The 21,243-nt window shown below is 43.8% G+C and overlaps 1 protein-coding gene and 1 long non-coding RNA gene across 9 annotated transcripts in view; both read left to right on the top strand.

Moving 5' to 3' along the window:
- The window catches only part of SAXO6 (stabilizer of axonemal microtubules 6), a 541,049-nt gene that overhangs the window by 10,765 nt on the left and 509,041 nt on the right, over positions 1-21,243 (top strand). The gene's annotated exons all lie outside the window — the stretch shown is intronic.
- LOC144818800 (uncharacterized) lies at positions 212-11,632 on the top strand. Its single transcript, XR_013607163.1, has 2 exons — positions 212-348; positions 11,512-11,632. It is a non-coding gene; the product is annotated as an uncharacterized LOC144818800 (long non-coding RNA).

Raw genomic sequence — 21,243 nt, 5'->3', positions numbered from 1 at the left:
CTACTTTGTGACAACCGGAACCCAGATTCCAACTGTAAAATAAACAGAAACGAGACACTTACTACAGCTCCCACAATAACTCCCCCATCCCATGCTGTAACTAGGAGGCAGAGACCCGAAAGAAGAGGACAGAAAGAAGGAAGTCAGGAGGAACAGAGAGAGAAGAAGGACGATGAAGAAGGAAGGAAGGAGGAACTCAGTGAACCCAGAGCAACGGGAGGATGCCGAAGAAGGCGGAAGAAGACACTGAGATGGAGGAAGCTTCTGTGAGGTGGAGCAAGGAATGGTGGAGCTCAACGGAGGACGCTGACGTGAGGCCGTGAATTCTGGAGAGTTGTGGAAGAGTGGGTGAGTCAGTGAGGGGCGGACGGGCAATCTATGGGGGTGGAAGGGAGGCAGGGGCACGGTGAAGGACAGGGAGCTCGGATCATGTTGAATCATAAAAAACACTGTATGTGAGACGTAGGCACATTAACCCTTTTGAGGACATCTCTCTAGGGAGAGGAGCGATTGTGAGAGAAAACATCAAAGTTGGGTTTCCAGAAGGAAATAAGATTATTGAGTTCTCTCTCTGTGAGAAGAACCTAGAGAACACTAGAATGCAGGAATGTTGCTATACCTACAATTTTCATGAGATTGGAATTCTTTTTGTTAAGAGGAAGCAAAACTTGTACTTTTATTTGGAGCACTAGTTATATTGTTGTATAGCTCCTATATATCCTTATATCGTGTTAAGTTAGCATAGGTACATTTCGGATTTAAACGCCATTTTTCCTTTATTGCAACTTCTGCACACGACCCTTAATTGTTGACTTAGCTTTCAACCTAGTGGTTTGCCGTGGTGTATGTGAGAATAATATGTTATTGCTCTGATATCAGTTTTGTTTAATAAACCATGTCTGCACGGAGAGTGCTGAAGTTTCAGGAGCAACACGATATGGAATTGTTATGAGGTCTGATCTCCACGCCTTCATAGTCATAACACAAGTGCAGCCTTTGCCAACTTGGGCTTGAGGCGGGATTGATATTGCTTTGCACGAGAATTGTTAACACACTTGATGCGGTGCACATGCAGAGAGAGCTGGTGTATGCTGATGTGATTCCTTCATGCTAGGACACTAAGGTATGGGCCCGCCCTAAAACAACCCAAAGAGACCTTCTTAGATAATAATATAATATATGTGTTAGGGAGGGTGAGATATAAGTGTTGTTAACTCTTATTCATTACAGCATGTTAACATGCTGTCACCATTCGCTTTTTATGTCTTAGTAACTATGCTGATAATTTTGCTACTGATAATAAGTATACTTGTATTATCAAAGATACTGCGCCTGAGAAGACGGCATTAGTAAATAAACATTTCAAATGCACATGTGTCTTCTTTACTCCATGTTCTGGTTTGTAATGATAATATAACGAAAGAGTGTTCATGAGTCCCACGTACCCTGAGGTACTGTAAGTTCATGTTCTGGTTTGTCTAAACATTGGGTGTTTGATATGTCCAATGAGACACTGTAGCTAGCTCGGTAAGGGGTGAGTTGGTTGCTAAGGTAAGTTTTGGGACATCCTAATTTGCCGAGGTTCCACTCCTCTGTGCACAGTTCTGTGTGAGTACAGAAACCCTGCAACATGGCGCCCAACGGTTTCGGTGGTCTTATATCATGACACTCGAGTAGTTTATCGTTCATGCCTTAACCCCTTCACGTCCGTTTCCGGAAAACGGGGTGTCGGTGAAACCTACCTATTTTTTGAAATAGGTCTTTATTCAAGCTTGATTCTTTCTTAAACGGTTTCTTTGAATTACTACCCAGTTGTGCTACAAAGTATTCTTTGTGTTTTCTTATTTCCAATTCTGTAATGGCGGCAGCGGTGGCTATTGCGCAGCATAGTCGCGTAGCGGTACGCAACCATCTTCAAACGTACCAAGTCCCGGTAGATGGGATGGCTGTGATTTTCGTGGTATGTGCAGATCCGGCGTTTCCTTACGAGTTGTTTTACTCTTGGGTTACGTTTCCGGCTGTGGACGCTAATTCTGGTTTGTTCCACTCCTACACCGCCTCGGATGTCCCGGCTGAATATACGCCGTACAGGGCATTGGAAATACCTATTGATCATTGGCAGCATCGAGTTTGGTTTGATGGCGCCCTCCCCCACTCTATGTCCCCTGCGAGGTTAGGCCCACTCTCAATTCCAGGTACTAATTGGCCTGCGTTGGGTGGCTTTACCCCGCACCCGAATCACGGGGCTTGCACCCTGGCAGAAATTCGCAGGCTGCATGTAGTTTCCATTTCCGTGATTCGTGCTTTAGTGCAATACATCGGTCGACATCTTCCTGGTGGTCCCCAGGGGGGTGCGGCCGCTCCCCTGGAACGAGGCGGAATGCGTCTCAATCCAGTGATGGTAAATTCGGTTTTTGGTGCGCGTCCGGTTGACAACGATGACTTCCCATTCTGGCTAGCAGAGAAGTTTGATCAACTGGAGGCGGTTTTTCCGAATTCTACTCCTGCTGATAAACATAGAATGTTGACGATTACTCTACCGAAGGATATTACTCCTGAACTTGCTGACTGTGACAGCTGGGGAAAAACATTTGCGGCAGTTTATACAAGGTGCTTCGGCACCCCGTCTATGACTGCCCTGCCTGAAATCGTTAGACGTGTTCAGAATGATCACGGTCCAGAGGCAGCGGTTGAATTGGGTATGCGCCTGTGTGGTTCTTTTGAGATTGTAAGTGATCTCATTCTCTCCAATGTTAAAGGAGATGCAGTTAACTTTCAGGTGTCGAATGCTTTGGCTGCTCTGCCCGATGCCGACAAACCCCGCCAGTTAGCAAAAATTGTGGTGGCCGCTTATAAAACGATTGGCCGCACAAGTAGAGGTCTAAAATATTTTCCAGTAAAGGAGAAAAAACAACCACAGGGACAATCTGCAGTGACAGATGCCCAGCCCAAGTCCAAGAAACAAAATTGGCCTAAAAAACAGACACAGGGGAAGCAGACAACGCAGACTCAGGGTAATTTTCCTGCAATACAAGCTCCTGCGCCACCCGAAAAAGTTTATGATTTGCGCGACCGCGCGATGATTAAATCGCCTGATCGTTTTCAGGGTTCTGATCAACGCTCTCCTCGTTCCTTTCAGGACACATCGGCTCCCAAGACCGGTGGAGGAGGAGGGGGTGGACGTGGACGTGGTGGCCAACAAGGACGTGGTCAGTCCCGCCAGACGGACAGCGCAGTGAAGCAGGAGGATTCTACGCCTAGGCGTCCGCAGTTTGCGAAAAAGAAAGTCGCAGCCTTAACAGCGCATCGATATGCCACAGATAGTGAGAACGCGGCTTCGGAATCTGACGTGGGCTCTGACCTTGCTGGACAGCGCGGCGGAGATAACCATAGTCAGAGAGGCGCTGCGTCCACTACTGAGGGTGACAGCGACTGATGTCTACGTTGTGATAGAAACAGCGGATACGAGACTTGCTCCCCCTGAAAGACTATATGAAATTGTCCTGTTAATTGAAGGTGACATACAGCGTACCGTTAAAGGTGTATTTTGGGAGAATCTGTCTTCTACATATGATATTTTACTTTCGGAGGCTGACTGGCCCCCACCTTTTGTGCTCGCGGCGCCGCGAGGGGAGGAGGTAATCCTACCCAGTTTCGCGAACACTGTCTCGAAAGAGCATGCGCAGCATTTTGCAGAAGAGTGGGCTCGGGCTCTCGCGCCGGCTCTGTACCGTAACCAATGTGGTTGGGATAAATTGTCGCCTTGCCACGAAATTCCGTTGCGGTCTCAGCCGCAGCCTCAACCTCAATATCCCATTCGGCGTGAAGCAAAATCTTCCGTCGCGGAAATCCTTGACCAATTGGAATATCAGGGAGTTATTGAAACGTGTGTGTCACCGATGAATAATCCCCTTTTTACTGTGAATAAACCTGACGGATCATATCGTTTGGTTTTGGATTACCGGCATTTAAACTCGCATTGCCGTAACTGTGCAGTACAGAATACCCACGGCTCTGCCCTAGTGGATAGTCTCGTGCGTAAGCGTTTCAAGACAACGCTTGACATATCCAATGGTTTTTATGCCCACAGATTGGACAGCTTTAGCTCCCAATGGACCAGTTTTACAAGCGCTGGAGTCCAAAAGCAATTCCGGCGTCTTCCAATGGGCTACAAGAATAGTCCTGGTGTATTTACCGCTCGAATTGTCTCTATTCTGGAGGCACTCGACCCTGATGCTTTTTCGTATGTGGATGACATATATCTCACAGACGACGATATTTGGGAGCATCTGTGTCGAGTAAATTCTCTTGTTTGCAACTTCGCAGACATGGGTTACAAATTCAACTTTGCAAAATCGCACATTGCTGAACACACAGTGTTGTTTTTGGGCTATGAGCTCAACAATGAAGGTAGAGGTTTGGCTCCTCACTTCTTGGAGAAGTGCGCACAATTGCGCGCACCAACAACTCTGAAAAAATTACAATCCTTACTGGGCTTTTTGAATTTCGGCCGAACTTACATTCCGGAATATGCCCAGCGTATCAAGCCTTTGTATGCTTTGATACAACCAACTTTCTCAAAATCATGCTGGCTGCCTGAGCATTCAGCCATTTTGCAATCCTTGCAGGCTGATCTGCTCGCTTCTAAATATTTACTGACTCGTGATAACCACACCAACCTGGTCATAAGAATAATTCCTGGGACGGTGGGTTTCACTTACCTCACTTTTAATGAAGGTGACACAGTACCTATTGCTTACAAGTCACACTTGTACACCTCGGCTGAGATGCGGTTTCCCACCATAGAAAAGGTTTTAACTGCTGTACAGATGGCTATTCTAAAGGAACGAGCTCTGTCACAGGGGAAACGCATGCTAGTGGTAACACCCTGTCCTCATTTGGAGGCAGTCACGAAAGCGAGTGTACCAAATTCAAAAGCTTTGCACCCTCGGTGGATTCAGTGGGCTGCGTCATTGTCGTCCTCGGATGTCATGTTTATTTTTGACGCTTCCTTACGGTCGCAGGAGTACTTGCAGTATGAATTCGTTCATCCTGCTCCTCTGGCGTTGCGACCTTTGGAGGACTTCCATTGCATCATTTACACTGATGGGTCGGCGCAGGTTGCGCATGGCTCTAAACATGCCTACGTTTCCGCATGCGCCATTGTGGTCGGTGCTATGTTGAATGATGAGTTCATTTCCAGGGAGGTACACACGTTGCCCCTGGGCGATTGCACCGCACAATTGGCAGAGCTTCGTGCTCTCTTACTAGCTTTGGAGTACGCAGATCCAAGTGTTACTACTCTGATTGTAAGTGATTCTTACTACTGTGTCCAGTCTTACAATGAAAACTTGTTCTTTTGGATTCAAAATGATTTTCATGATTCCAAGGGTAGCACAATAAAACATAAAATGATCTGGGTTCGAGTGGCAGAGCTTAAGGCTATGTTGCCACTCGTTTATGTGATTCATACTCTCGGTCATCAGCGCGTGGGAGTTCACGCTGTTGGCAACTCGCTTGCTGATGAAGCAGCGAAATCAGCAGTATCTACATACTTAGTTGCAGCAGTTACTAGGTCGAAAACCAAGATTGATAGCGACATCTTGGCAGCGATTGCTGCCTCTGAGAAGGGAAGTAAACATCCTTCGGGATTCCCTTCGAAGTATAAATACCACTTAAGTCCCGAAAAGGTTCCTTTTGTGACAATTCCTGATGTTGGGGAACGGCTGATTCCCAACTCTGATCGCAGAACAGACTTGGTTACAGCGGCTCATGAAGGTGTGGCGTCTGCGCATGCGGGCGTCTCAGCCACTGTAACGCAACTACAACAACGTTTCTGGTGGCGGGGACTGTACAAACAGACGCGTGATTATGTCCTTCTTTGTGACATATGCCAGCAGATTAAACCTTCAACTGCTACGCGTCCGCCTCAGACTCAGTTGTACATTTCTAATAAACCACTAGGCTGTGTTTATTTAGATCACTGCGGTCCATTTTCTTCTGATACTGCGTATAAATACATCTTAGTAGCAGTTGACTCATGCACACGCTTTGTGTGGTTATGGCCACATCGCAGCGCTGATTCCCGGACTGTCATCAGAGATTTGCGTATCTTTATAGGGATTTTTGCCTGTGGTACCTTCCATTCGGATCAGGGTCCGGCTTTCGCCTCTAAGGCGTATAAGGATGCCATGACTTCGATGGGGGTCCAAGTCAAGTTTTCGTCACCCTACAGACCCGAGGGTAATAGTGTAGTTGAACGAATGAACCGTGATTTAAAGCAATCTTTGACAGCCCGAGTTATAGGCACTGGCAGAAATTGGCTGGCTCACCTCTATGGCGTGCAGCGTGCTCTTAATAATCTCCCTAGAAGGTCTCTGGGTGGGCGGACCCCATACGAAATGCTCTTTGGCATCAAGATGTTCGTCCCTGACCTTGACGGTCTAGACTCGGTGGTTCGCGCCACTTCCTTTGACGCAGATGAACATTGCAATGTTTTACAGAATCTACAAAAGACGAGAGACACTCTTGCAAAGGAACATTTGCCCTCCACATCGGATGATGCGTTGCAGATCCCGGTAGTTGGCTGGCTACCCCAAGTTGGAGAACTGGTTCGAGAGAAGATCGACAACAAGAAAGAGTTTGGTCCCTCCTATCGAGCTCCGGTCCCAGTGCTTGGAGTGAAGGGCACAAGAACAGTCATTTTACCACCACTTCCAGGTCGTAAGGAAAACAGGTTTATTTCTATTGACAATGTCAAGATACACAGAGTGGCCGATTCTTCTTAGCATGACACCGGCTGTTTCCTGTCCTTCCATTGTGAGAAATTCAATTATGCCCACTGCTTATAATAATGAACCTGAGGTGGCCATCGAATTACCTGCTGTTTCCACTCCATTATTGAATACTTTACCAGGAACTAACCTTGATGAGACAGACTATACATACCCCACTGATTTGTCCATACCTGACCTGCAAGCTCGTTTAGCCACGGAATCCAGATTTTCATTTGACTCTGCTTCCCTTGCCTCGAAAAAACCCTCTAAAATTGCATTATATGCTAGCCTGTTTAAAAAACATTTTTTGATACCTCCTTGGATATACATTTGGCTGGTCCTTTTTTCAGTTTACCTTTTTATGTCAATTGGTTTTGTGTTTTATTTTTTTCGGATTATGAATGGACACTATGTCGAGGAGAGAACTTGCATTACTCATTTGAATGGAACTTTGGCCCCACTTTCCTCTTCACATTCTACACACAGATTAAAAAGAGACTTGACTTTGGTTAACATCACAGCGTGGCCTGTTCTGGATGGAATCGCGTGGGATGCAGTTCGTTTTCAGATTCATGGTCCAACGGAAGTCGTTAATGTCCCTAATGTACTAAGAGTTAATATGGGGGATGTGGTGAAACAAAACATTCGTTCTGATGATTGGGATGTTAATGCTGTGGAAAGTTTGTTTTCTGATTTGAAATATTATGCTGCTTTTGATGCTGAGGATTTATATTTAGAATCTGCTAATTATGGTGAATTGTTCTGTTACCAACATTATGGCAATCACTTCTTACACAAGACATCTTCCCGAAGGGATGCGGTTAATTTTACTCAGTGGGAACATTGCCCAGCACCAACACAAGGGAGTTCAGAAACGTTTCTTAAAAAGTATACTTATTTCACTGACTTTAATCAGTCCAATCCCGAGTCCTTTTATTTTAAATTTCAAAAACAGCCACTGTCCAAGGTTCGACTTACAAATACAAAATTGTTATATTCAAAGGCCTTCCTGGATCAATTAGTTACTGGAGGGTATGAGTTATGGAAGGATACCATAGACCTTAAATCAGTTTGGGGCTCAAGGGCATGGCAGGTACAAGGCACTGAGGCTTTGCACCGTGCATGTCTCATCCCGAATCATATGTGGTTTTTAAATGAAACCATTTCCCAGACCACGTGCTTTGGATTGGCTACATCTAAAAGGTTAAACACCCCGTCTTTCCCGGAGTTGGAGGAATATGAGAATTGGAGTAATTTTACTAAATTGTCCATTAGAGGTATACAGGCTCTGCTTCTGAATTCCTCCTTTAACATTTCCAGTATGACTCCCAAGGGTTGGCTGCTTTGGCACCGTAGTGCTGATTCTTGCCAAAAAAGATTTTTAAATATAACTGACGGGTTTAAGACTGTTAGATCTGATCCCCGTTTTGATTTGAGTCATACTGTCACCTCTTACTCTGTTGGCAAGTTGTGTCAAGCTTGGCTGAAACATTCAACTTTACCTGCGGTTAAGTATCACCTTTCCAAACTGAATGCAGACGTGGATTTGAATGATTTCATTAAGGGCCCAGCTAGTGGCAGGTCGAAAAGGTGGTTATATGGTGTTTACAATGAAATTTGGAAACTCTCACAGATTGAGGCTGCTTCACGCCTTAGGGCTATTGATCAGGCAAATCTTGAGAAAGTGCTAGCAGTGGTTGACAATAGCATTAACGTGCTTTCCTCTAGAATTTACACATTAGATAATATTGTGTCGTCTGTTGTTGATATTGTGCATGATGAAGTGTCTGTATTATACCATGGTCAAAATCAATTACGTTCAATCATGCAGTTTGCATGGACATTACAGACTCTAAAAATGGGTAAAGTTCCCTGGGGATACATGAACGTTTCCTCTTTATTTGCACCATTTAATTTGACAGACAAACAACGCTTGCTTTCAATGCGTGATGCTTCCTTTTCTATGCTCCATATTGAAAGATTGGAATCTTTACCTTTTTCTGTGGCAGAGACCACTGCTGCTACGTGGCTTATCCACGGTTTAATAACGCTGCCTTTTGCTTTATATAAGTTTTCAAATTGTATGAAATATGTGCCAATAGGTCGTTTTGAACCCTTAGGTAGCGGTTTTCTTCATGAGGTCTGGTCACTCCCATACACATACAGATGTTTCAAGGATGACCAAGAGGTTTATCTAACAGGGGATGAGTGCACTGAGACGCCAGATCATTCTTTAATGTGCAGACACATACAGTTACACGGTTCATGTAACAAGGACCGACCGAATATGGCTTGCGTTTTACAGGGCACGCCAGTTCCTGCTATCATCCCCACGTTTAAATTGTTAGAGAATGGTAGTTATTTAATGCTCAATAATGAAAACTGCTGTGGTTTAATTAAAGGTATAGCTTTCATAGTAACGGTTAGTGAGCGAGTTATTTGCTGCAGAAATGTTCTTTATCCTCCCACACGTGAACATAGGGAGTCTTCCATTTGGCCACAGATACCGACCTTGGGAGCAGAATTCAGCGGCATGGCTAGAATAAGAGCTCTATTGTCCCAGAAAGAGGTGGCCTTGAGCTCGGCCCGTGAAACTTTCGTGCTTCACATTGCTAACACCCGCACGGAGGTTCAGGCTCTTTTAAACACTGATTTGCCCTTGCATTTCGGAGCCATGGTCCGTTCTATCTTTAACGCATCCTCCACAACGGGCCTAGCACATTTTTTTAAAGTTGTTAGCGGTGGTCTCGTGACTTCCTTTGAGAAGATTTTTGGAGTCATCCCTGCTTTCTTCCATTCTATTTTTTCTTCCTTATTTGGAGGGTTCCCGTTTTTACTTGCTTTAGCGGCAGGCGCATTGGTGGTTTTCTGCCTTTTTAAATATGGATGCCCTTCCTGTGCAAGACCACGCACAGCTACTACTGACGCGGTTTCGCAACCGCATGCTTGATTTTTATGGCACACTGCCGTTGGCGACTCTAAGCACGGCGTTTGGATTATCTTTTCGGTTCTCCTATTTCACCTGTGTCCAGCCTGTATTTCGCTGCCTGACCTGTGATTTCCTTTGGGCCATTGATTTGTGTCTCTGCGGACCAGCATCTTCTGACGTCGATTTTGATCAACTGATGAGTCCTATCATTGCTCACGAGTTGGTTTGTTCTGACGAAAGAATTATGGCCTTGGCGGTGACACATGGACTAATGGGTCCCTGGGATGTGTTGTCGGCGGCGCGGAATTTCTTGGAACAAAGTTTTCTTGAAAACCCACCGAGCTGTCCTCTGATGGTTATAGAGGATCCGGTGCTGGAAGATCACGTATGTTCCTTTCATCTTTTAAACTGGATGGCTGAACTGTTTTCGGATGAGGACAGTGACTTCCTCCTTGAGGCTGTTGCAGCTTACTTTTCATATACGGTCTTATCATAGACACTGCCTCAGATTGGCATGCTGATTGATAGCATTTCCTTGATTTTATTGACTTTTGGTCAAGACATTTTATTTTTGCTTGCCTATTGGCTTGAGCCACATTATATTTGTGGGCTATTTTTTAGCATTAGTTTTTATAATTGAATTTTTATTCATGCTCGTTTATAAATGGATTCTGCTCTCATGTGATGGCACTTCTGTTACCTTATTTAGTCCGTTCTCGGATCATGGGGGGGTGTTGTATAGCTCCTATATATCCTTATATCGTGTTAAGTTAGCATAGGTACATTTCGGATTTAAACGCCATTTTTCCTTTATTGCAACTTCTGCACACGACCCTTAATTGTTGACTTAGCTTTCAACCTAGTGGTTTGCCGTGGTGTATGTGAGAATAATATGTTATTGCTCTGATATCAGTTTTGTTTAATAAACCATGTCTGCACGGAGAGTGCTGAAGTTTCAGGAGCAACACGATATGGAATTGTTATGAGGTCTGATCTCCACGCCTTCATAGTCATAACACAAGTGCAGCCTTTGCCAACTTGGGCTTGAGGCGGGATTGATATTGCTTTGCACGAGAATTGTTAACACACTTGATGCGGTGCACATGCAGAGAGAGCTGGTGTATGCTGATGTGATTCCTTCATGCTAGGACACTAAGGTATGGGCCCGCCCTAAAACAACCCAAAGAGACCTTCTTAGATAATAATATAATATATGTGTTAGGGAGGGTGAGATATAAGTGTTGTTAACTCTTATTCATTACAGCATGTTAACATGCTGTCACCATTCGCTTTTTATGTCTTAGTAACTATGCTGATAATTTTGCTACTGATAATAAGTATACTTGTATTATCAAAGATACTGCGCCTGAGAAGACGGCATTAGTAAATAAACATTTCAAATGCACATGTGTCTTCTTTACTCCATGTTCTGGTTTGTAATGATAATATAACGAAAGAGTGTTCATGAGTCCCACGTACCCTGAGGTACTGTAAGTTCATGTTCTGGTTTGTCTAAACATTGGGTGTTTGATATGTCCAATGAGACACTGTAGCTAGCTCGGTAAGGGGTGAGTTGGTTGCTAAGGTAAGTTTTGGGACATCCTAATTTGCCGAGGTTCCACTCCTCTGTGCACAGTTCTGTGTGAGTACAGAAACCCTGCAACAATATGTTGCCTTGCACATCCCCCACCCCCATAAACCTCGACACCGGAACAACTACCCTGGCCAAAGGTGTGGTGACGGGTAGATTAAAACCCCTCGAAATAAACCATTATACTTAACACAGTTTGTCTTTCCCTCTCCGAGCCTCCGGGTGGTGCCATTCGTGAGAGGTGGAACCTGGAAGAAAAGGGAAAAAAGAACATCACCCTCCTGACCATCCATTCCTGTTTATCAATACTCCATTAAAAACATCATCATTAAGAAATATATTCAGCCTCTGTGCCTGTTTATCCGCCAAGCCCTCCCACATTGATATTTCTGTAAACTGATTTGTCTAATTTCTAATTTGAATAAAGAGACCAAAAACTGAACACTAAACTCTTAATGAAAAATAAAGGTTTTCAAGCTAAATTAAACTCTAATTCTTGACTGAATATAATTAATAGTATGTATTGAGATATTGTTGACTTATGTTCTTGACTGAATATAATTAATAGTATGTATTGAGATATTGTTGACTTATGCTCCATTCTAAAATGGTGGCAAAGATCCAGTCAACCTGATGAAGAACAAGGCGTGAGTTGGAGACCACCTTTTTAAGTCACTGGTTGAACTGATTTAAATACAAAGTATTTCCATGCCAGCACCTTCAAATTGCCACAACAAAATCCTCTAACTCGGGTGTGCTATGTTGGTGTGGAAGATGGGGATTAGCCTGCAATTACAATAACCAAAGGTGAACACTAAAGCTGTAAGAATCCATAGGTATTCCATGGCAAAAAAAATTATCACATAGGGCTGATGTGTTTCCTAATGTGGGTTGCTCTCCAGATGAAGGAAGCAACTCGGAGACACGTATTTAAGTCCCACAAAGAACATAAAAATGAGAAGGAATCCTGGAGCCTCCTGGTGTTATGTGCTATAAATAAAGGTTTTAAGTAACATTTCCAAATTCCAGGATTAATACTCCAAACAGAATAAAATGCTAAGTGGATTGAGATGGTCTATATATTATTATTATTTCTTATTTAAGAGTTTTGTATAGCGCTGGCAGACCCGAATGTATCGGAGTGCTTTACAACATTTATCATGATGCAAATGAACACAAAGTATATCAATAAACAGCATTGTCTTGTGTTGAATCCTTTTCAGGGTGGGGGGGCAAGGAATGAATCAAAAGGCGTGTGATGTAGATGCCTTCTTATCAAAGCTTCTATATTCTGTGCTGGGCAAGATTCCTGTGACAGAGGGATTCTGTCTCTTTAGGCGGCAGCTATCTATTCGAATGGGTTCGGTTGAGGAAGAGGTCTTTGAGCTGACTCTTGAAGTTTATGAAGGAGGGGTTGTCCTGATGTGGAATGGGATAGAGTTCCAAATTTTTTGCGCATTTCCAGAGAAGGACCGTGACAAGGTTTTTTGTTTGCGGGTTTTCAGGGGAATGAGAAGTAGAGTATTAGTACTCCTGAGACTCCTTGTCTGGCCTGCCTTATTAAGTTTGGAAGCCAAGTAGGCAGGTTTACCAGTGTGAAGAGCTTTGTGTGTGAGACAAGCAATTCTGAAGTTTGGGCGCATTTCAATTGGGAGCCATTTTAGCTCTCCTATAGAGGGAGCGATGTGGTTGTATTTCTTTACTCCTGTGATCATCCTGGCAGCTGCATTTAGAGTAGATATGAGGGGAGCTAAGTGGGATTTTGTCGTGCCTGTGAGGGTTGCATTCCCGTAGTTCAGTCTGAACAGAACCAGGGATTGTGTGGCCAGTTTGAGGTCAAATTCAAATTCAAATAGTGCTTTATTCGAGTAATTACTCATAAAAGCAAAACATACACAGAATATTAACAATATAAAATAGGATTAAATGTACACTCAAATACATTTACAAAGCACTATAGGGTCCATAAAATACATTTGGTTAAAAAGATTCTCACAGTAATTGTTAAATAATTAAAAAGAGATTTGATTAATGCAATATTATAAAAACATGTACGGTTTTTAAAAAAGCGATAGTGTAAGTAAGTTAATATAATTAAATTTTACAAACAGAGAATAGTTAACCAACTAGCAGTCTATGCAATAATATAAATACAGAGAATAGACAATTAACTAGCAATCCCTGTAAAAGACCAATTTCATTGTTATTCTAAAAACAGGGTATTACAGACAGAGAATAGTTAATTAACTAGCAATCTCTGCCTGATCGCCCATGCCCAGCCCATATATTTCGCTGTTGCTATTGATATCCATGTAAGTGGGCTTGAACATATAATTCGCAGAGCAACAGAACTACAAGTAGTCCCCAGATTCCTACACATTGGTGCCAACCAAGCCCGCCTAAGGGCACAGTATGCTTTGCAGGAGAACAAAAAATGACCAAGGGTTTCCTTCCCCGTTCCACAAACGGGGCAAATGTCACACCCCCCTAAGCCCCATTTGGCTGTCAATGATCTTATGGAGAGGGCTCCAGCTCTCAATTGGAATAACAACTTCCTATCACTTGGTTTTGAGATAATATCCCAATACATCTCCAGAGCCGGGTATAGTTTTACCTCAAGAAAACCCGCAGACATAGACCCGTTGCTACAGCTACTCAGACTCCTGCTATCAACGTGTTCTCAAAATATATTTTTTAGGACAGATTTGGAAGGAAATGATTCACCAGCTGGATCAAGCCATAAGGGACTTAACCCAAGCTCAAACAACATTGCCTTGAGTGTATTGAGCCAACTGATTTTATGGAAGCAGTCCGCCTTTATAATATCAATAAAACATTCGGCATAGTGAGCTAGTTCGGGATTAGTCCAGAGTCTTCGCCAATATAAAATTGGGCGTAATCGGGCTAAATCCTTAATCTGATTCCTACCAAGCTCATATCTTAAAGGCAGGAGAGGAGTGCTTTTGGGGGTACCTGTAAGTAGCCTTAAAAATTTGTTCTCTGACCCTTGTAGGGAGTTCAAATTTTCAAAACCCCACATCTCTGCACCATAGAGTGCGGACCCGATAGCCTTTGCTTCATAAACCAGCAAAGCTGGCTTGACTGGTTTGGTCATAGACTTCCTATGTTCCGAGTTAATGACACCCGATAATTGCTTATGTCGCAAGGTTGCAATGTTAATATGCTGATTCCACCTGTTGTTATCTGCAATAAGGATGCCCAAATATGTGAATGAATTTACCACCTCAAGAGGCCGCCCACTCATTACTATTTTGGACTTAAAGCTACGATGTGGTTTAAAAGTCATGAGTTTAGTTTTAGTGGCGTTCACCTCCAAGCCGTGTTCTCCACAAAAATTCTCAAAAATAAACAGGCATGCTGCAGACCACTAGGGGTTTTAGACAATATAAGAGTGTGGTCCGCAAACATAAGTACAGGGATTTTTAGCCCTGCAAGTGAAGGAGCATCGACAGGAGCTGTTATCATACGGGAGACGACACCATTTATGTACAAAGTGAACAATGTTGGAGCCATTGAACACCCTTGTCGAACCCCTCTTTCTACAGGAAATTCTGCTGTTGTCATATCATAGCAACCCCATTGGATTTTAGCAAAAGTAAACTCATGCAAGCGCATTACCAGGGTCAACAGTTCCGCAGGGACCCCCAGACCCTGTAAAACTTGCCACAGTTTGGCCCGTGGCACCAGGTCGAAAGCAGCCCTCAAATCGACAAAAGCCGCGTAAAGGCTGCCACCTCCCAGCACCACAGACTTCCATTGAAGCAATTGGAATCGAAATACTTGGTCCACCGTACTTGTTGCCCTACGAAAACCTGCTTGATAGGGTGAAATAATATTATTGTCCTCTGCCCAATCCAGGAGGCTATTAACAACCACTCGACCAACTACTTTTTGTACAGTGTCGATAAGGCTTATTGGCCTGTAGTTACCCGGTTGAGCACGGTCACCCTTTTTAAACACAGGAATTATCACTGCTCCTTTCCACGAAGCCGGGACCTCCGCACCATTGGCAATGAGATTGATCAGTAAATGAATGTATTTACACCACCGCTCTTTATCGTTTAAAAAGATGTCTGCAGGAATGCCATCAGAACCAGGAGCACGTCCTTTATTTGCAGCATCTAAAGCAATCATAATCTCTTTTTCAGTAAAAAAGATTACCTTGAGAGAAGGACACGTTAATACTGTCTTCACCTGTAATCTGAGTATTAAGAGCATACTGTGAGCTAAAAAATGTTATCCAAGCCTCCTAAGGAATGCTGTTATTGGGGGGTTCATCAACTCTCTCACTACCCCATTTAACAATATTCCAAAATGCTCTGGAGTCCTTTCTATCGCTCGCTTTCTTCAATTTGCACCAATGCAGCTCGTCCCAGTCTCTTTTGGCTTTCGCTATGCACATTTTATAACTCTTTCTGGCTAGGCGAGTAGATTCAACCACCCTCTTTTTAATGGCCTGGCCCAGTGCAAGTCGTGCTGCCCTACATTCAGCGTTATACCATTTTGCCTCTTTTCTGTTACTTATCCCATTTCGCCTAACAAGTTTCAGAAAATGTTGTTTGATCCCAGCAAAAAGGGTATTGTGGATGTTTACCACGTCCCCCAGTTCAGATGGTGAACCGCTAAGTGTACCCAGAGCTGCTATAGCCTTGTCAGTTTCCCAATTAATGTTCTCAATTGCCTGTTGGTTGATCACAACACTAGCCCATTTCAACCTACGCATACTATTTTCTGGGATAATCAACGGTGGAGCTAGGGTGTTCTGGCAAGATAAGCTTGTCCCAGCGGGCCACCATTTATGTTCTACACATAGGGGGTTATGATCACTCTCAGGTCTCATGGTTACCTCCATATCACAAACAGATGGCCACAATGCCAAGCTGCAGATAACATAATCTATCCTGCTTCTGAATCTCCCATTATCAAAGGTCATAGATCCGTTTTATCCGACATTGTACGGCCATTCAGGGCTCTTAGACCTTTTTCTAGGCACATAGCATTCAAGTCTATAATGTCCTCAGTCCACCTCGTGACTGGCTTTAAGTCTAACGCAGGTATGCCCCATTGTTGATCCTCATCTGCTTCAAGGGAGGCCTCAGAAGTGACCAAGGGCTCATAAGTTCGGTTAAGGTCACCCGCAATTACAACAATGTTACCAATGGAAAAAGTATCCAAAAAATTTCCCAAGGAAGGAGGTAAACCATAGTAAGATCACCTTGTCTGCTCCAATCCTTTCTCGGAATGCGTTAATGAGCAGTTTGTGGTTGACCGTGTCGAAGGCTGCTGGTAGTTCATGAGTATGAGTAGGCAGCACCGGTCTGTGTTGAGTGATATGTAGACATCATCTATGATATTCAGGATCGCGGTCTCTGTGTTGCATCCTTTTTGTAAGCCCGATTGGTGAGTATCCAGAAGGTTGCTTCTGTCAATGTGTTGCTTCAGTTGGAGGAGAACACATCTTTCCAGGATTTTGGATAAGAATGGGATATTGGAAACAGGTCTGAGGTTATTGGGATTGTTTGGGTCAGAGCCCGTTTTTTTTAGTAGTGGTGTGACTTAGCCGATTTTAAGACATTCTCGTATGACCCTGGTTCTCAGGGAGCTATTTATGATCTTGGTCCATAGTGGGGCTATCGCGAGGTTGAGCATTTCAGCAAGTTGGGCAGGAATGGGGTCCGGTATGTGTGAGGAGGCTTTGGATCTGATGATTTTGACAATTTCTGCTTCGGTGATGGGGTTGAAAGACTTCCAACTGTTAGGGGAGTGCATGAGGGGGGTATTGTCTTCTTTGCAGGGGGCGGGCTTTTGGTGGATGAAATGATGTGGTCATCAAGGGAGCGCTCAATCTTAGTGATTTTCTCTTTGAAGATTTTGGCAAAGTTATCACATAAGTCTTTGGAGGACTGCACTGTTGTTGAGGGAGGCTTGGATGTTTGTTGTCTAATGAGATTGAAGAGTTCTTTGGGATGATTTTGGGCATTGTCTAATGCACCACGGAAGAAGGTGGTTTTTTCATTCTTGATGTGTTTTTTATATTTCCTGCGTTCGGTTTTGAGTTGGTCAAGGTGGATTGTGGATGGCGTCGAAGACAGGAGTGCTCCATCCAGGCGGCATCTAGGCAAATCTAAAAGTCCATGGGGAAGTTGCGTGCCCCATTAAGAGTTATGACCAGCTGTGTATCATCAGCATAGGTCACAATTTTGATGTTGTGAGGTAGTACAATGTCGGCCACTGGCCACATGTAAACATTAAAAAGTGTGGGGCTAAGTGAAGAGCCCTGCGGGACTCCACAGTTGAGTTACAATTTCTCAGAAGAGACGTCCCCGGAAAAAACTTGAAAAGTTCTCTTATCAAGGTAAGATTGTATCCAAGAGATCGCCTTATCTTGGAGCCCCAGCCTCTTAAGTCTCTCCACCAAGATGGAAAAGTTGACTATGTCGAAGGCCGAGCTTAGATCCAGGTGGATGATGGCAACTGCTCCTCCTTGATCCAAGATCTGCTTGGAGTCCTCAACCACAGCCAGAAGGGTGGTCTCAGTTCCGTGATTAGGACAGAACCCCGCCTGAATTGCATGCAGGAGATCACAATTCTCCAGGAAATTAGAGTGGAGTTCACATATTTTTCCAGAGTTTTTGGAATTTCAGGCAGCAGCAAGATTGGGTGATAATTGCCCAAATCTGCTGGGTCGAGGCTCAGCTTTTTTAATAGAGCCTTGACCATTGCGTGTTTCCACGAACCTGGAACAAATCCTGAGGACAAGGACAAATTTACCATTCCCAGGATACTGGGAAGGATCGCATTTCTCACTTTGTGTAGGATATAAGGAGGAGCTGGCTATAAAGGGGAGCCTGATTGTATTTGAGCAAAAATTTCTGTCAGTTTATTGAGTTTCATGACTGGGAATTCTTTGAGCACGAACTCTGGATAGCTTGCGACCAGTTTGGTATCTGCCAGATCACTCGGGCAGGAGGGTTGGGGGAATGTGGTATAAAGTTTTTTAATTGTCCCCTGGAAAAACTCTGCAAGTGCGTTACAGAGTTTTGAAGAGGCTTCTAGGGCTAGCTCATATTTTGAGAGTGCTATGAGATTCTAAGCTACCTGAAAAACTTCTCTGGGAGTGTTAGTGGTCGAGGTGATAATGCCTTCATAGTAGGCGACCTGCACTACTTTTATTTCTTTTTGATAAACTTTTATAGCTTCTCTGTATTTTAGTTTCCCTAGATCGCGATAGTCTTTCCTCCATTCCCTCTTGAGTCTTTTGTATGTCTGCTTAAGTCTTTGCAGCTCAGGGGAATACCAATGAGTCTTTTTGTCCCTACATTTGTAGTGGAGTTTACTGGGTGCAGCCGTGTCAAGTGTGAACTCGATCCAACTAGTAAAATTTGCAGAGGCTTTGGTAAGATTTGAATTAGGCGCAGGTTTATTGCTGTGATCCAGGAGTCTACCCGCAATTTAGCCCAGTGATGTGTTTTCTTCTCGCTAGCTTTAGTGGGGGGGGGGGGGGCTATGCAGAGGCACTGATAAATTAAATGGAATCAAAAAGTGGTCCGACCAAGGAGTACTCCTAGGCTCACTCACCAGCATTCCAGGGTGATTACTGAAGATGGGGTCTAAAGTATGGCCTTTCACGTGCGTGGGATCTACTACTTTTTGGGCAAGTTGGATCACCAAGAGATCTTGACTAAGCTCAGTCGATTCCACCTTATTGGGTTCATCAAAGTGAATGTTAAAGTCTCCTAACAAATGAGGAGGGGGAGTGGCTAATAATGTGGCAGATTTAATAAAGCGACCGTATCCTCCAGGGCTGCGATAAATAAGAACTCCACCAATTGATTGGTTTACAGAGAGAGCCATATTGAATGTGAGACTTTCACAGTCAAGGAGGATATTGGGTTTGGCTTTACATTTAATAGTGTTTTTATGGATTATAGCTATACCTCCTCCTTTCATTATGCCGCGATCGTATCGCTTAATAGTGAATCCTGGGGGCAGGGTTAGTACCAAGTCAGGTTCTGATGCACTATGTAGACGGCCCGAAACAATGCACTTACCTGAAATGGCGCGGACGGATCTGCTTTGTGACAACCGGAACCCAGATTCCAACTGTAAAATAAACAGAAACGAGACACTTACTACAGCTCCCACAATAACTCCCCCATCCCATGCTGTAACTAGGAGGCAGAGACCCGAAAGAAGAGGACAGAAAGAAGGAAGTTGTTGTAGTTAATCTGGATAGATGATAAGGTGTAGCCAAGTGGTATAATCATGTAGAGGTTTATTTGTAGTCCATAGTTGTTCCACAGGAGATCTTAAGAAGGTAACTTAGTTGGAAAAGGGAATCCCACCAGGAGCTGCATGACTGCTGCTCAGCCCACTCTCTCCAACTGTCATTCTCTCATACAAGCAAGCACTCTCACACATTCCAAACATGCAGTCATCAGGCATTCTAACATTCTACACATAACTCATTCATCCTTGCTGAGCAGCTGTCTGAGATGATGTATTAAGATTAATTAGATTACTACAGAAGTCAGGAGGAACAGAGAGAGAAGAAGGACGATGAAGAAGGAAGGAAGGAGGAACTCAGTGAACCCAGAGCAACGGGAGGATGCCGAAGAAGGCGGAAGAAGACACTGAGATGGAGGAAGCTTCTGTGAGGTGGAGCAAGGAATGGTGGAGCTCAACGGAGGACGCTGACGTGAGGCCGTGAATTCTGGAGAGTTGTGGAAGAGTGGGTGAGTCAGTGAGGGGCGGACGGGCAATCTATGGGGGTGGAAGGGAGGCAGGGGCACGGTGAAGGACAGGGAGTTTGGATCATGTTGAATCATAAAAAACACTGTATGTGAGACGTAGGCACATTAACCCTTTTGAGGACATCTCTCTAGGGAGAGGAGCGATTGTGAGAGAAAACATCAAAGTTGGGTTTCCAGAAGGAAATAAGATTATTGAGTTCTCTCTCTGTGAGAAGAACCTAGAGAACACTAGAATGCAGGAATGTTGCTATACCTACAATTTTCATGAGATTGGAATTCTTTTTGTTAAGAGGAAGCAAAACTTGTACTTTTATTTGGAGCACTAGTTATATGTTGCCTTGCACATCCCCCACCCCCATAAACCTCGACACCGGAACAACTACCCTGGCCAAAGGTGTGGTGACGGGTAGATTAAAACCCCGCGAAATAAACCATTATACTTAACACAGTTTGTCTTTCCCTCTCCGAGCCTCCGGGTGGTGCCATTCGTGAGAGGTGGAACCTGGAAGAAAAGGAAAAAAGAACATCACCCTCCTGACCATCCATTCCTGTTTATCAACACTCCATTAAAAACATCATCATTAAGAAATATATTCAGCCTCTGTGCCTGTTTATCCGCCAAGCCCTCCCACATTGATATTTCTGTAAACTGATTTGTCTAATTTCTAATTTGAATAAAGAGACCAAAAACTGAACACTAAACTCTTAATGACAAATAAAGGTTTTCAAGCTAAATTAAACTCTAATTCTTGACTGAATATAATTAATAGTATGTATTGAGATATTGTTGACTTATGCTCCATTCTAAAATGGTGGCAAAGATCCAGTCAACCTGATGAAGAACAAGGCGTGAGTTGGAGACCACCTTTTTAAGTCACTGGTTGAACTGATTTAAATACAAAGTATTTCCATGCCAGCACCTTCAAATTGCCACAACAAAATCCTCTAACTCGGGTGTGCTATGTTGGTGTGGAAGATGGGGATTAGCCTGCAATTACAATAACCAAAGGTGAACACTAAAGCTGTAAGAATCCATAGGTATTCCATGGCAAAAAAAATTATCACATAGGGCTGATGTGTTTCCTAATGTGGGTTGCTCTCCAGATGAAGGAAGCAACTCGGAGACACGTATTTAAGTCCCACAAAGAACATAAAAATGAGAAGGAATCCTGG

This window comes from Lissotriton helveticus, chromosome 1_1 (assembly GCF_964261635.1).
Source record: "Lissotriton helveticus chromosome 1_1, aLisHel1.1, whole genome shotgun sequence".
In the NCBI taxonomy this organism is placed as follows: Eukaryota; Metazoa; Chordata; class Amphibia; order Caudata; family Salamandridae; genus Lissotriton; species Lissotriton helveticus.
The sequence above is the reverse complement of the archived record's forward strand: the minus strand, read 5'-3'. Positions and strand labels throughout refer to the sequence as shown.